The sequence below is a fragment of the Psammomys obesus genome, unplaced genomic scaffold, assembly GCF_907164565.1.
Source record: "Psammomys obesus unplaced genomic scaffold, mPsaObe1.curated_primary_1811, whole genome shotgun sequence".
In the NCBI taxonomy this organism is placed as follows: Eukaryota; Metazoa; Chordata; class Mammalia; order Rodentia; family Muridae; genus Psammomys; species Psammomys obesus.
Window position 1 is genome coordinate 1751890 of NW_026594014.1, and position 16887 is coordinate 1768776.

The window sequence follows — 16887 nt, forward strand, 5'->3', positions numbered from 1 at the left end:
CCTGTGCCTTCTCGAAGGAGAAGTGTGCACTGAGTGCAGGAATAGTGTAGGGACGACTTCGCAGGCCAGGCGCAAGCTCTCCTGCAGCGCTAAAAGCCGCAGGTGTGTAACAGTTTTCTTCTGGAGTGGGAGCCTGCAGGAAAGCACTGCGCGTCCTGTTGCTAGGTAAGCAGCGCCTGTCACTCAGGCGTCAGCAGCCAATCAGGGCCTCGAGACCGACCCGCCAGTCAGAATGGGGCGGGCACTTCCGGGGTCCTCCTTGCTGCAGTTTTCCCTGAGAAACTGCGGAAGCCGCCGGTTGTTGTGTCGAGAGCCGCGCTGTGATCGGCTGCCGGGAGCCGAGGCGAGCGGGGCGAGCTCGGAGTCCGCGCCATGGTGAGCGGGGCCGCCGTCCCCTCGCGGGGAGGAGCCGCGGGAGCCCGAGTGGGTTCGTCCCGGGGGCGGGGACCGGCGGCGAGGCCAGGTGTCCAGTGTTCACCTGAGGTTTTCTGGGGTCCCGGCACCTCCCAAGTGCAAGCGGGACCTTTGAGTGACTTGATTCCCCTGCGCCCGAGCAGAGAATGGGCAGCGGAGCCTGGTGGGAAAACTTCCTGTTGCTGGCCTCACCGGGCAGCGAGCCTCAGCCGCTTTTACTGTCTGCAGGGAAGCAGGTGTGCTGACTCGCAGACCCTAGTTTCTCCAGTGTCGTCTAGAAGCTCTGCACTGACAGTCAGGTGTCGGCTCCGTCTGCAGTTAATTCTGTGCAGGTGGAAAGTCTGTGTTATTAACACATTTGCATGTAGATGCCACGGTGGTTCAAAAGAGCAAACTTACTCGGTTTTCTGGCCTCATGTGTCAAAACTGACTGTTTTCATTGTGTGTTGTTTCTTCCAAGTTTTTTCTCATGGTCTGTTGAACTCTTTATTCTTTCCCAGACAGTACAGTACAGTACAGTTTTTTTTTTTTTTTTGAAGCAGGGTTTCTCTTTTTATAGTAGGCTGGCTTGGAACTCACCTGCCTGCCTCTGCCTTCCCAGAGCTGGGATTAAAGGCGAGGCCACTACTGCCCAGCAAGAGTGTAGTCGTTAGTGCAGTTGTATTTGAAGTTTGAAGTCCAAGGGTGTCACTGTGTTTAGTATTTATTCAATTTTGTGTTGAACATTTTTTTCATTCGTGATTACCTTTTCTCATCAGTTTTCTTTTTTTGTAGACTAATTGTTAGACATTTTATTGGACTTTTGTTGAATCTGTACTTCAAGTTTTGTTTTGTCGTAGTATGATATTTACATAATAGCCAAGATGGCAGCAGATCTCATGGTTACTTTCTACTCAAGTTTAGCCCAGCTCCCTGCTAAGGGGAGCCCATGCCTGTATAGCTCTGAGCCTTTTTCAGGGGGAGCTTTTAAGCACAAAACTCATGATCTGGATTGACATACTTTCAGTGTTGAAAGCAGAGTGGTTAGCTGGGGGCCAGGAGGATAGAGACTGGTATCAGTTAATTTCCGAACTATAGCAACATGTTTCAGTTACTGCTGATCAATTAGCATACAGACAACATTTTTTTTCCAAAGCCAGACATAGTTTCTTTCATCTCATGAGAAGTCTAAGCCTTTTCAATTTTGTAGGATAATTTTTTGTAATGGAATCTAAGTGTTATTTTAATTCAGAAACAAACTTTTAATACCATTAAGTCCTGATAAACCTGTCTACATAGTTTGGAAAGCATCAGAAGAGGCACATTTAGTCAACCCATTACTATATGCCCACAAAGTAGTCTCTGTGGCTCATTAATATTGTTGGTCTTCAGATGAGTTAACATACAAAGCAGAGCATTAATTTGGGCTGCCCGTAGTCACAGTGAGCTTTTTTTCAGTCAATGGGCTGTAAGTCTGTTTAGTTCCTATCCATATGTAAGATGACAGGGGTCAGGTGCCTGAGGATAACCAGTGATCAACGGGGTCCATGTCAGAAGTAAGAGCCCCCATTCCCCTTACTATGAACCCTATATGAGGACTGAGATACCCATTGGCTACATATGTGTAGGGAGCCTTGGTCCAGTCCATTCATGGTCCTTGGTTGGTGCCTCAGTCTTCACTGGTCCCCGGGCCCCTGGTTAGTTGGCTCTGTTGGTCTTCTTGTAGAGCTCCTGTCCCCTTTAGGTCCTTTGATACCCCCCTCCTCCACCGCACAAACTCTTCCACAAGGCTGCCTGTGCTTCACCCAATGATTGGTGGGAGGTTTCTGCATCTGTTTCCATCAGGTGCTGAGTGGAGCCACTCAGAGGACAGCTATGCTTGGCTCCCCTCTGCAAGCAAGCAGAGTATTGCTAATCCTGTCAGGGCTTTGCTGTCTGCCCTGGGGTAAGTTTCAGGTTGGGTCAGTCATTGGTTGGACATTCCCTCAATCTCTGCTTTATTTTTGTTCCTACACATCCTGTAGGCAGGGTAAATTTTGGGTCGAAGTTTTTGTGTTCCCCTCCCTTCACTAAGAGGGTGGCTTCTTCAGTGTCCATGACCCTTGTTACTAGGAGTCTCAGCTAGGGTCACCCTTCTATGTTAACACTTAGAAGCCTACCCTATTGTAGGTCTTCAGGTTGCCCCAGACAAGACCCCACTCAAGGTTTCTCTCCCCTCTGCAACCCTCTGCCGTCCCACCTCTGCTTTCCCCAGGTCTGATATCTGATTCTCACACCCTCCTTTCTCTCTGTGCTTTCCCTCTTACCCTGTTTCCTCTCTTCAACCACTTCCGCTGTCTGTTCTATTTCTCTTTCTGAGTGTGAGTTAAGCATCCTCTCTTAGATGTTCCTTGTTCCTTACCTTCTTTGGGTCTGTGAATTCTTTGGGTCTGGTAATATGATTGCGTTTTACTATGTGGCTGAAATCCATTTATAAGTGAACATGCCATGTATGCCTTTCTGGATCTGCGTTATCTCGCTCAGGATGATCTTTTCTAGTTCCATCCATTGGTCTGCAAATTTACATTCCATTGTGTAAATGTACCACAATTTTCTTTATCCATTCCTTGGTTGAGGGACATCTAGGTTGTTTCCACATTCTGGCTATTATGAATAAAGCTGCAATGAACATAGTTGAGCAAATGTCCTTGTTGTGTGGTAGTGGTGTAGCTGGTTCTTGAGGTAGAGCTATTCCCAATTTTTTGAGCTAGTGCCAGATTGATTTCCAGAGTGGTTGTAGAAGTTTGCACTCCCACTAACAAGAGATTAGTGTTCCCCTGTCTCTATGTACTCGCCAGCATGTGCTGTCACTTGAGTTTTTGTTGGGTGTAAGATGGAATCTCAGAGTCATTTTGATTTGCATTTCTCTGATGACTAAGGGTGTTGAACATTTCTTTAAGTGCTTCTCAGCCATTTGATATTCCTCTGCTGAGAATTCTTTGTTTAGCTTTGTACCCCATTTTTTAATTGGATGTTTTGTTTGTTGGTGTTCAATTTTTTTCAGTTTTTTAAAAAATATATATTTTAGATTAGCCCTTTGTCAAATGTAGGGTTGTTGAAGATCTTTTCCAAATCTGTAGGCTGCTGTTTTCTTCTATTGACAGGGTCCTTTGCCTAACAGAAGCTTTTCAGTTTCATGAGATCTCATTTATTAGTTATTGATTTTAGAGCCTGAACTGTTGGTGTTCTGTTCAGAAAGTTATCTCCTGTGCCAATGAACCCAAGGCCCTTCACCACTTTCTCTTCTAATAGATTTAATGCTTCTGGTTTTATGTTGATGTCTTCGATCGACTTGGGTTTGAGTTTTGTGCAGGGTGATTGATACAGATCTATTTTCAGTTTTCTACATGTAGACATGCAGTTAGACCAGTACCATTTGTTGAAGATGCTTTCTTTTTTCCCATTGTATGGTTTTGGCTTCATTGTTAAATATCAAGGTGTATGGGTTTATTTCTGGGTGTTCACTTTGATTCTATTGATCAGGTAGTCTGTTTCTACGCTACTACTGTGCAGTTTTTATGTTTCTCTGTCATAAAGCTTTAAATCACGGATGGAGATACTTCCAGAAAATTTTATATTGTATGTTGGAAGTACCCTGCTGGTTGAGGTTGCAGTTCTCGCCTGGTCCAGATAGCCTTTGTGAGCTCTGCCTTAATGGCAGGTCTCTCTCCCCTCTCTGGGGTCCCCAGCTCTCTGCCTGACTTCATCTGAAGAGTGTCTCTATAGACACAAACTCCCCTAACCACATTTGATATATGGCCTCTGACAGAGCTCACTGCCACTTCTCCCCTCCAAGTGCCTGTATATTAATTAGGTACTGTGTTTTCCAGTCACATGATAAGAGTGTGCTATATAATGCAAATCAAGCATCCTTGAAGTGCCTAGTTCCAACCAATTATGTACACCTATTCTTGGAGGCCCTCCATTCCCCACAGGGTGTATAACCTTTGTTCTCTATAATTAAAGTTGAATTAACTATTAGCTGTTCCCTGGATGTTTGATTCCTGTATAGTGCTCCAAGGACATTCCAGACATTTCTCTGATGGCTAAGGACATTGAACCTTTTTTTTTTTTAAGTGCTTCTCAGCCATTTGAAATTCCTGTGTTGTGAATTCTCAGTTTAGCTCCATACCCTGTTTTTTTAATTGGATTGTTTTATATGTCGATGTTTAATTTCTTAAATTCTTTATATATTTTGGATATTAGCCCTCTCTCTTATGTAGGGTTGGTGAAAAATTTTTTCCCCAATCTGTAGGCTGCCATTTTGTTCTATTGACAGTGTTCTTTGACTTACAGAAGCTTTTTCGTTTCATGAAATTCCATTTATTAATTGCTGATCTCAGAGCCTGTGAAGCTGGTGTTCTGTTCAGGATGTTGTTTCCTATGCCCAGGAGTTCCATACTTTTCCCCATTTTTTCTTCTAATATGTTTAGAGTCTCTGGTTTTATGGCAGGATCTTTGATTCACTTGGACTTGAATTGTTTGCAGGATGATAAACACAGCTCTATGTGCATTTTTCTACAGTAGACATCTAGTTAGACCAGCACCATTTGTTGAAGATGCTTTCTTTTTTCTCTTGTATGGTTCTAGCTTCTTTGTCAAAAATCAAGTGCCTCTAGGAGTGTGGGTTTGTTTCTGGGTCTTCAATTCAGTCCCATTGATTAACCTGTCTGTTTCTATGCCAATACCATGTAGTTTTTATTACTATTGCTTTGTAGTATAGCTTTAAATTAGGGATGTTGAAACTATGAGATGTTCTTTTTAAAAAAAAAATTAAATTTTTATTTTCTATATTTATTACAGTTTACTCACTTTGTATTTCAGCTGTAGCCCCGTCCCTCATTCCCTCCCAATTCCACCCTCCCTCCCTCATCTCTTCCCATTCCCTTTTCCAAGTCCATTGATAGGGGAGGTCCTCCTCCCCTTCCATCTGACACTAGCTTATCATGTCTCATCAGGAAGTTCTTTTATTCTACAGAATTGTTTTGGCTATCCTGGGTCTTTTATTTCTCCATATGAAGTTAATGGTTGCTCTTTCCAGGTATTAAAAAATTGTGTTAGAATTTTGATGGTAATCTGTAGATTGCTTTTGGCAGCATGTCCATTTTTACTGTGTTAATCCTACTGATCCATGAGCATGGGAGATCGTTCCACCTTCTAAAATCTACTTCAGTTTCTTTCTTCAAAGACTTTAAGTTCTTTAAGTCATACAGTAGAGTTTAAAACTCTAACCAAGATATTTTATATTATTTGTGGCTATTGTCAAGGGTGTTATTTTCCTAATTTCTTTCTCAGCCCATTTGTTTCTTGTATAAAGGAAGGCTGCTGGCTTTTTTGAGTTAATTTTGTATTCAGACTCTTTGCTAAAGGTGTTTATCAGCTGTAGGAGTTCCCTGGTAGAATCTTGGGGGTTCACTTATGTATACTATCATATCATCTGTGAATAGCGATACTTTGACCTCTTCCCTTCTAATTTGTATCCCCATGATCTCCTTTACTTGTCTTATTGCTCTAGCTAGTACTGCAAGTATCATATTGAAAAGATATGGTGAAACTGGGCAGCCTTGTCTTGTCCTTGATTTTTAGCAGGGACACTGTTTTTCTCCATTTAACTTGATGTTAGTCATTGGCCTGCTATGTATTGCCTTTATTGCATTTATATATGTGCCTTCTATCTCCGATTTCCCTAAGACTTTAAACAAGATGGGGTGCTAGATTTTATCAAAGACCTTTTCAGCCTCTAATGAGATGATCATGGATGATCTTGTGTTTTTTCTTTTTTTTTTTTAAATTTTTTCTTTTTATTTTAATGTTTCAGTTTATTTACTTTTCTTTCCAAGGGTGCCCCTCCCTCCTCTACTCCAAGATCCCTCTTTTTCTCCTTCTCCTTTCCCTTCTCTTTCCCAGAAAAGGTGAACCCCCCTCAACCCTATATCATCCTTCCTTAGCACATCAAATCACGCCAGGATTGAGCGTATCCTCATCCTGAGAGGCCAGACAAGGCACCCCTGGCACGGGGAAGTGATCCAAAATCAGGCAATAGAGTCCATCTTGCAAGCAGTCCCCCATCAGCTTGTCATTCAACCCCATGAAGATCAAGCCGCCCACCCACCGGCTATAAATGTGCAGGGTTCCTAGATCCATACCATACATGATCCTTAGTTGATGTCTCAGTTTCTGTAAGCCCCCATGGGTCTGGGTTAATTGTCTCTGTTGATCTTGTGAGGCTTGTGTCCCCTTCAGGTCCTTCCATCTTTCTTCTAACACTTCCACAAGACCCCCAGAGCTCTAACAGCAAGACCCAGCATCCATTTCAGTCTGCTGCTGTGTGAAGCCTCCTAGACAACAGTCAAGTTAGTCTCCTGTCTGTAAGCATAGGAGAGCATCATTAATAGTGTCAGGGATTTTTGTTGTTGTTGTTTAATTTTGTTTTCAGCTTGTTTATATGGTGGATTACGTTCATGGATTTTCATATGTTGAACCATTCCTCCATTCCTGGGATAAAGCCTACTTGATCATGTTGTATGATATTTTTGATGTGTTCCTGGATTAGGTTTGCAAGTATTTTATTGTATAGTTTTGCATCAATGTTCATACAGGAGATTGGTCTGAAATTCTCTTTCTTTGTCGAGTCTTCATGTGGCTTAGATATCAGGGTGACTGTGGCCTCATAGAATGAGTTTGGCAATGTTCCTTCTGTTCCTATCTTGTGGGAAAGTTTGAGGAGTAGGTTATTGGTTTTTCTTTGAAAGTCTGGTAGAATTCTGTGCTTTAACCATCTGCTCCAGGGCTCTTTTAGGTTGGGAGGCTTTTGATGACAGCTTCTATTTCCTTAGGGGTTAAAGGTTTTTAAATTGTTAACCTGATCTTTGGTAAGTGGTATCTGTCATGAAAATCATCCATTTCATTTACATTTTCCAATTTTGAGGTATATAGGTTTTTGAAGTATGATCTAATGATTCCTTGGATTTCCTTGGTGTCTGTTTTTATACCCCCCTTTTAATTTCTGATTTTATTAATTTGCATGCACTACTTGTGTGTTTTAGTTTCTCTAAGGGTTTGTTTATGTTGTCGATTTTCTAAAAAAAAAAAACAGCTCTTGGTTTTGTTGATTCTCTGTGTTGTTCTCTTTGTTTCTAGGTTATTGATTTCAGCCCTGAGTTTGATAATATTCTACTGTATACTCCTCTTGGGTATGTTTGCTTGCTTTCTTTTCTAGAGCTTTCAGGTTAGCTGTTAAGTTGCTAGTATGAGCTCCCTCTACTTTCTTTATGAAGGCACTTAGCACTATGAACTTTCCTCTTAGCACTGCTTCCATTGTGTCCCATAAGTTTGGGTATGTTGTGCCTTATTTCTCATTGAATTCTAGAAAGTCTTTAATTTCTTTCCTTATTTCTTTTCTGACCCTTAATGACAACTGACATTAAGTAGAGAGTTGTTCAGTTTTCATGAGTTTGTAGGCATTCTATTGTTTCTGTAGTTGTTGAAGTCTAGTTTTAATCGATGGTGGTCTGATAGAATACAAAGTATTATTTCAATTTTCTTGTATTTGTTGAGGCTTTCTTTGTGTCCTAGTATATGGTAAATTTGGAGAAGGTTCCATGAGGTGCTGAGAAGAAGGAATATTCTTTTGTGTTTGGATGGAATGTTCTGTAGATATCTGTTAGGTCCAATTCTCTCATAGCATCAGTTAGTTTTGTTATGTCTCTGTTTAGTTTTTGTCTCAATGTGCTGTCCATTAGTGAGAGAGGTCTGTTGAAGTCTTCTACTATTAATGTTTGGGATTGGATGTGTAATTTAAGCTTTAGTAATGTTTCTTTTACAAATGTGGGTGCCCTTGCATTTGGAGCATATATGTTCAGAATTGAAATGTCATCTTGTTCAATTTTTCCTTTAATGAGTATGAAGTATCCTTATATATCTTTTTTGATTAATTTTGGTTGAAAGACTATTTAATTATAATTATTAGAATAGCTACTCCAGCTTGCTTCTTGTGTCTGTTTGCTTGGAAAAAAATTTTTAAGCCCTTTATTTTAAGGTAATGACTGTCATTATTGCTGAGGTGTGTTTCTTGTATGCAAGAGAATAATGGGTCCTGTTTATGTACCCATTTTAGCCTGTGTCTTTTTATTGGGGAGTTGAAGCCATTGAGATATTAATGACCAGTGGTTGTTACTTCCTGTTCTTTTGATGTTGGTGGTGATATTGTGTGCCTGTGTTCTTTCTTTTCATTTTGTGTGTGTGTGGTCATTTGTATTTTGTGTTTGCCTGAGTGTAGTTAGAGTTTTCTTGGGTTGGAGCTTTCTTCTAATATTTTTTGTAGGGTTAGGTTTGTGGCTAGGTACTGTTTAAACTTCATTTTATCATGGACTATCTTGTTTTCTCCACCTAAGGTGACTGATATTATTGCTGGGTATAGTAGTCAGGGTTGACATCTATGTTCTCTTAGTGTCTCCATGACATCTTTCAGGCCCTTCTGGCTTTCACAGTCTGTTGAGAAGTCACGTATAACTGTGATAGGTTTCCTTTTATATGTGACCTGGTCTTTTTCCCTTGCAGCTTTTAATATTCATTCATTCATTATTTATTTTTGTGCCATACATTTAGCGTTTTGATTATTATGTAATGGGAAGATTTTCTTTTCTGGTTCAATCTATTTGGTGTCCTGTAGGCATTTCTTTCTTTAGGTTGGGGAAGTTTTCTTCTGTGATTTTGCTGAAAAATTTTCTGGGCCTTGAAGCTTTGAGTCATCTTCTATTCTTATTATTATTAGGTTTGGGTTTTTCATATTGTTCCAGATGTCTTGGATGTTTTGTGTCAGGAACTTTTTTTAGATTTAACATTTTCTTTGACTAATACTAGTTTCTTCAGTCATATCTTCTACACTTGAAATTCTGTCTTCCATCTTTTGTATTCTGTTACTGATGCTGTGTCTAGTTCCTGTTCTCTTCCCTAGGTTTTCATCTCCAGGATTGCCTCAGACTGTGTTTTCTTTATTGCTTCTATTTCCATTTTTAGGTCCTGGACAGTTTTATTTATTTCCTTCTTCCATTTGGTTCTATTTTCCTGTATACCTTTAAGGGGTTTATTAATTCTTTCACCTGTTTGATTGTATTTTCCTGCAGTTCTTTGAGGGATTTATGTTATTCTTTTAAGGCCTTTATCATTTTCATAACCTCAGATTTAAGATAATTTTCTTGTGATTCCAGTGTGATAGTATTCTCAGGGCTTGCTGTGATAGGATAGCTGGGTTTTGGTGGTGTCATATGGGCCTGGGTTTTGTTGCTGTTGTTCTTGTGCTGACCTTTAACCATTTGGTTGACTCTGTTATTAGCAGGCCTGGTATTCTCTGATGGTAGTAGGTTTCTGGGTAAGTAGAATTCCTGGTCCCAGATGGCCACAGTCCTCTGGTTTTCCTGCAGCTCCCTGAAACATGCTGGCCTCTGGGGCGGCAGCTCACGGTAGGCCTTGGGAAATGGTGCAGGCCTGGGAGCTCACGTGTGGGACGTGCAGGGGAAGTGGAGCCCCGAGGGTCCTGGGCTGTTGCTCATGGGTGGTGGCAGGCCCTCTCACCTGCTCCCTGATCTGTGCTGGTTTCTAGGCTATAGATTGGGGTGGGTCCTGGGAAATGGCACAAGCCCGGAACACTGAGGGCTCTGGGCAGACCTCACCACTCTTGCTGGCAGGTCAGTAGATTGGGGGCTGACTATTTCACCTCCTGCTCCCTACTCCATGGTGGTCTCCTGGTCTCCAGGGCTGCAGTTGTTCATTTCTTTGGCAACTCACAGTTGTTGGGACATATTAAATAATGACCATCAGGCACACAAGAGATTTTATGTGAAAGAGGTTTATTAGATAGAGATGAATAGAGAGAGAGAAGGGAGAGCAGGGCATGATGGGGGAGAGAAGGGGCGCCCCTACAGAGAAAGGAAATAGGACCAAGAGGGGACAGAGGGCAAGAGGGAGCAAAAGAGCAAGAGCGAGACCACGTGTTGGGTTGTTCCCTTTAAAGAGCAAGGTAACGACGCCTTCCAGGTGTGGCCACCTGGTTGTGACAGATGATGACATCATAGGTTGCTAGGCAACCCAGAAGCAGGTGCCTAAATACTAACAAGAGTAGTGTTATTTCTTTGAAATGAAGTGTCCCAGAGATAAGAATTTCCTTGAAAAGTTATTCATCTGTTCCTATTTTAACTTAAAGAAGCTGTACAGAGGAGATGAAGAGATGGCTCAGAGGTGAAGAACACTGGTTGTTCTTCCAAAGGTCCTGAGTTCAATTCTCAGGAACCACATGATGGCCCATGACCATCTATAGTGAGATCTGATGCCTCTTCTGGTATGTAGACACAGTGCTGTAGAAAGAAAGAAAGAAAGAAAGGAAGGGAGGAAGGAAGGAAGGAAGGAAGGAAGAAAGAAAGAAAGAAAGAAAGAAAGAAAGAAAGAAAGAAAGAAGGAAAGAAGCTGTGAATGAGTCTGCAGATTGCTTTTGGTTAAGACATTCATTTTTACTATGGGAGATCTTTCCATCTTCTAATATCTGCTTCAATTTCTTTCTTCAAAGACTTGACATTTTCTGGATGGTGGTGCCGCATGCCGTTAATCCCAGCACTTGGGAGGCAGAGGCAGGTGGGTCTCTGTGAGTCCAAGGCCAGGGTGGTCTACAATTTGAGTCCAGGATAACCAAGGCTACATAGAAAAACCCTGTCTTGAAAAACCAAAAAAAAAAAAAAAAAAAAAAAAAAAAAAAAGACTTGAGGTTCTTGTCATACAAGTTTTACTTGTTAGAGTTATACCCAGATGCTTTACATTATTAGTTGCTATTGTAAAGGGTGTTATTTCCCTAATTTTTTTAATCAGGCTGTTTGTAGCTTGTATAAAGGAAGACTACTAATTTTTTTTGAATTAATTTTGTAAAGAGCCAGTTTACTGAAGGTTTTAGCATCTGTGGGAGTTCTGTGGTAGAATTTTGGGGTCACTTATGTAGACTATTATATTATCTGCAAATTGGAATACTTTGACATCTTTTCTGTCTACACTTCCTATAGCAGGAAATATAGCTGGCCTGATAGGTGTGCCACCATAGGAGGCTGGTAAAGTATTAATGTTTAGGCTAATAATGTGCAGCTGAAAGAGCTTATAATAATCCTGAGTTTGCCCTGTTAAAATTGCTGATGCATGGTGAGTATCAATCATGTGGTTTAAATTTCACCTGAATGGGCTGGATACATTTTCCACTCTGAGGTAGGAGAATTGCTGCACTGCAGAGTGCATGATGGTCTGCATATGCTAAAGACCCAGAGTGCTTGAGAAAGAAGGGGAAGTTTTGCAGTTCAGGCACAATTTTTACCGCAATGCCAGTCTCTGCAGGTCCGGGACAGTTCTGTGCTTTTGGTGGAAGCCAGGGCTGGGAATCACTGCTGAACGCCTTTACAGGACTGTGTCCCTAACAGCTTCTCTCAACACTCAGGCCTCAGTAGCCCAATAGGGCCTTAGGTAGGTGGGCATACCTGTCAGAATGGGGAGGACCCTTCCAGTCTGCCATTCTGCAGGCTCATATTTGGGCCTGAGAGACTTGTCTAGTGGCTCCCTGTGCTGCACTGTGGACCACTGTTGGCAGCTCTGAGAATAGCAGGAACTAGTTCAGAAACTGCACCATGGTGAGTAAGAGGTCACAGTCTCCACATGGGGAAGAGCCACAGGAGCCAGTAGGGGTCTTGGCAAGGGCTGTCAAGTGAGGTCCCTTGAGGTCATGTGAGGTCCAGACAATGCATTGACTTATATTGAGGTTCCAGCACAAGTTTCTGCAACTCCCAGGCAGAAGCAGGACTTCTGAATGACTTTGCACAGTTGCCTGTGTCTGTGTAGACCATGGGGAGCTGGAGCTCTTTTGTGTCATCGTCTTTGTTTCTGACGTCACCATGTAATGAGCATGACTGAGCTCCTTTAATTTTTTGCATGAATGGTAGTTTACTATCTTGGAGAGCTGTAGCTTCTCTAGTATCTTATCAAAGTTTTTCACCTTGCACTAAACATTCAGCTGTATTTTTATTTATAATCTTTTTTCTGTGTTATGTTGATTTCTTTATTTTTCTCTGGAAAGTATAGTGTTTACTGTAGTGATATGCAAAGTTTGGAAGTCAGAGGATGTCAGTATTTATGCTATTTATGTTGGTCATATGTTGATGTTATGTTGATCATCTTTTTCATATCATATGACCTCTTGTAACCTGTTTTCTCTTGTTTTGTAACATAAATTGTTAGCTATTTTATTGGATCTTTTTTAAATCAATAGCTCAGGTTCTATAGTTGTAATATAATATTAACATAATATCCAAGATGGGATGTGGTTTTTGCTCAAGGTTAGCTCAGCTCCTTCCGAACATCCAATCCTGTATGTGGTACACGTCTCAGTGGGATTCACACTTCTCAAAGGTTATGTGTGCACTGTTTAACTCTTCTTTAAAATACATATTAGTTAGGTGAGCATTAATACAGATAGGAATTGTGTAGGCAAGTTAGGTACAGAGAGAAGAATTCAGTGGTCTCAACAAGAGACAGTTGAGTCCATCCATATACATGACCACATAAATTATAACCGTGGAAGCCAAACATTATAAGCAGTGTGTTTTACCTTCTCAGTCTCCTTCCAGAACATTTTGTTTGGTTCTATCTTTATTACAGTTACGTATGGTCTGGGCTGCCCAGTAGGTTTTCAGTCTTGTCTTGGTCCAATATTTTCTCTGGTCTTTAAAGGGAAATGTGTGTTCTGTTTCATTGTGTGACATGTAGATGTAATTTGTGTTTTGATTTTATAAAATATCATAATCAAGAGATTGTCGTGAATGCAAGAAGAAATTTGGACATTTTAACAGTGTCAGGTCTGTTACATAATATGGGGGTCTTTAAAATCAGATAAAGTGCATTTTGCACCATGGGTTGACTGTGATCCTCTCAGGACTTCGGTCAACATGTGATGGATTCAAGAAAAAGTCTGCAAGGTAGGATGATGTCCCTGAGCATTTGTCTCTATGGTGACATTTGTCATTGTGGTGCTTATGAAATCCATAGGAAGAGTATTTCTGGAAGAAGTTTGTTTCATACAAAGGGTATTGGGTTTTTATATCCTCGCTTCATTTCCCCTTCTTTGTGTGATTGAAACTGAGTAGGCCCTTCCCTTGTCATATAGAAACATCACTACTCCATTACAGACTCCATCCCTAAACAATGTAAGCTAAAATAGAAAACAATTTCTTTTCCTAGCTAAACCATTTTTCTCGCCTTGTAGTTTTATGTTTATATATATATTTTTCTGGTTGAATTACAGTTTTGTACACGCCAAGCATTTGCTCTTTTGCAGAGCTTTATTCAAATCGTGACTTTTGGTCTTTGTCAGAGGGCATCATTTTTCAGACCAAGATAGCATGTGTTCATGACATTAGTACTGATCTCCTGGACCAATAGGTTTCAGGAGATAGGTAACATTCTCTCTACATCTGTGTATTATTATTAATTTTTTACTTTTGAAAATAATTTTGAAATGTATGCATGGCTCTCTTGCATGTATGTGTGCCTTAAGATGACAAACTGAAGCCAGAACACAGCATTGGAGTCTCTTTATCAGGAATTAGAAATGGTTGAGGGCTTCTATGTGGACGCTGGGGATTGATCATTGTTCTCTTCAAAAGTAACATGTAATCTGAGTTTTGGCCCATCATTATGTGCTCATCATTTTGTTATTTTTCTTGTTGTTTTATTGGTTAGAATCCACATTTGCTTTACTAATGTTTTTGAGAACTCTCTGATCTGTTAGTCAGTAACTTATTAAAAGTACATTTCTTCTTAGGAATGCCATATTAACCATGCAGTTTTAAAGGGCTCACGCCAGTTTTCTGACACACAAGTACAGAATTGAAATGAATGTTTAATTCTTTGGCGGAAATCTGAGTGAGCTCATGAGTGCGCTGTATCTTTTTTGCTTTGTTTGAGATAGGGTCTCACTATGTACTTTTGGCTGTTCTGTAAATCTTTACATCCAACAAGCTTGCCTGGAAATCAGAATTACACGTTTCTTTCTCCTGAACTTTGGGATAAATGGTGTGTACCACCATGCCTGTTTTTTCCATGTGTGTGTGTTTTTTTCTTTTTCTGAAGTTAATAATTTTGGTAGAATAACTTTACTGTTATTACTTTGTGGTGTTGCTGTGTTTGTATGTCTCTGTTTATATGTTGCTGTGCATTTTTCCTGCAATGCTATGGTCCATTCAGTTGACACAGAAATGGATGGCATCCTTCATTTTCTGTTTCCTTCTTAAATGAGTTGGTGAATGCATTTGAAATTGTATGGCACAGAATATATCAAGTACACTGAATTATGTCTATTTATTCTCAATGAAGTGTACTTTTAGAATGCACTCAGACATACCATTTTTATTATGTACATGTATGGAGCATTTTAGGATGCAGTGACCTATGAGGATGTGCATGTGAACTTCACTCATGAAGAGTGGGCTTTGCTGGATCCTTCCCAGAAGAGTCTCTACAAAGATGTGATGCTGGAAACCTACTGGAACCTCACTTTTGTAGGTAAGACTGTGACATTTTTCTTCACTGTTTTACTTAAGAGGACAAACTTTTTGAAAGTGGTCAATTTCTCTGATTTCATTGTCAACGGGGGAGCATGTGGTGAATACATCAAGCATTGATCTAATATTCACTGAGGACTGTAATTTCAGGTTTGCTGCTCACCAGTAATACACATTTTCTGGTACTGAATTTTAGGCTATACATTGAAAGACTGCAATACTGAACATTGTCAAAATTCTGGAAGACAAAGAAGGTAATTCTCATGTGCAAGTTAATATGTATGTGTCTTTAAAGAAATTTTAATGTATCCTAAAGTTTTAATGAAAAACAACAGTGAAAATATGGTTAGACTTTTGATGATTACTAAATTCCCAGAAAAACATGTTTCTCAATGCCAAGTAGCTTATTAATGTTTGGAGAATGTTCTTTTAAGAAACCAGACAAAAAGCTAGGCATTGGTGGGACATGTCCTTATCCTAGCACTCAAGAGGCAGAGGCAGAGGCAGAGGCAGAGGCAGACAGATCTCTAAGACTTTGAGGCTTGCCTAGTGTACAGAGTGAGTTTCAGGAAAGCCCCGGCTATGCAGAGAAACTGTCTTGAAACACAGAAAACAAGTCACCCCACCTTTCAAAAACAAAATGTTAGAACAAGATAAGACAAGGAAATGATGCCTTATTAGATGTCACAATGGAAATCATATCCACATGAGAGCCATGTTTTGGAATTGTCCATCCATTTAGTTTCTTACCACCCAATTATCAGAAAAATGCATACAAATTGATAAGGATATTGGTGTATCTGCAAGGCTCTGTATAAGAAAATCATCCATATTACAGCTAATGTCCCTCACATGCTTGTAGTGACTTTCCCTACTTTACTGAGAAGTTCATGAAAGAAAAGAAGGTTGTGGTGGAGAAACCTGAATTCCTATATTACAAATGTGTGAGACAGAAATGGTTAGACAATGCAAATACAATGTGAAAATGTTTTATTTGTGATTCTTTGTTACTAGGCATATCATTTGTCACTCTGGATACAAGCTATATGAGCAGAAAAGAGATGGAAAGAAGCAATGTACCTCTGCATCTCCCAGATCAAGGAGAAGATATGTGGTAGTCCCCCCTATGAGAGGACATGATGACTGTGATACAAGTTTACAATTAATTGGTTTTCCAACTCTCGTGGGAATAGTTCAACAAACTCACAGTGCAGAAGAAACTCATGAAAACAGGGAATATGGAAATTCATCTGCCTGTCCTTGTTCACTTTGCACATTTAATGTATCTCACCCTATAGGAAAAATTTGTAGTAGTAATCAGTGTGGTAAAGCTGTGAGTTCTTTTTTCTTTCAAAAATGTGAGAACATTCATTTGGAAAAAGAAAGTTTTATGTATGAACCATGTGATAAAGGCTTTAACTCTCATAGGAATCTCGAAACATATGAATCAACCAATGATAAGGAGGATCTCAATGAATGTAATCAACATGATAAAGCCTTTAGATCAGATTCCTCTTTGCAATTACTCCAAAGAAGTCATTTGCAAATAAAACCCTATGAATATTATCAAGGTGATAAAGCTTTTGCTTGCCATAGTCTTCAAGAACCTCGATCTCATACTAGAAAGAAAACGTATGGATATCTTCAATGTGTTAAAACCTTTATACGTTCCAGTTATCCTCAAATACATGAACGAATTAAGACAGAAGAGAAACCTTTTGAATGTTATCAAGGTGGTAAAGTCTTTGCACAAAGCAGCCTGCTCCAGAAGCATGAAAGAATTCACACTGGAGAGAAACCCAATGAGTGTAATCAATGTGGTAAAGTCTTTTCATGTAATGCTTATCTTAAAATACATAAAAGAATTCACACT

The 16887-nt window shown here is 40.2% G+C and overlaps 1 pseudogene; it reads left to right on the forward strand.

The window, feature by feature from the left end:
- Window positions 1–289: 289 nt before the first annotated feature.
- Window positions 290–16887, forward strand: part of LOC129684586 (zinc finger protein 14-like) — a 48702-nt pseudogene continuing 32104 nt past the window's right edge.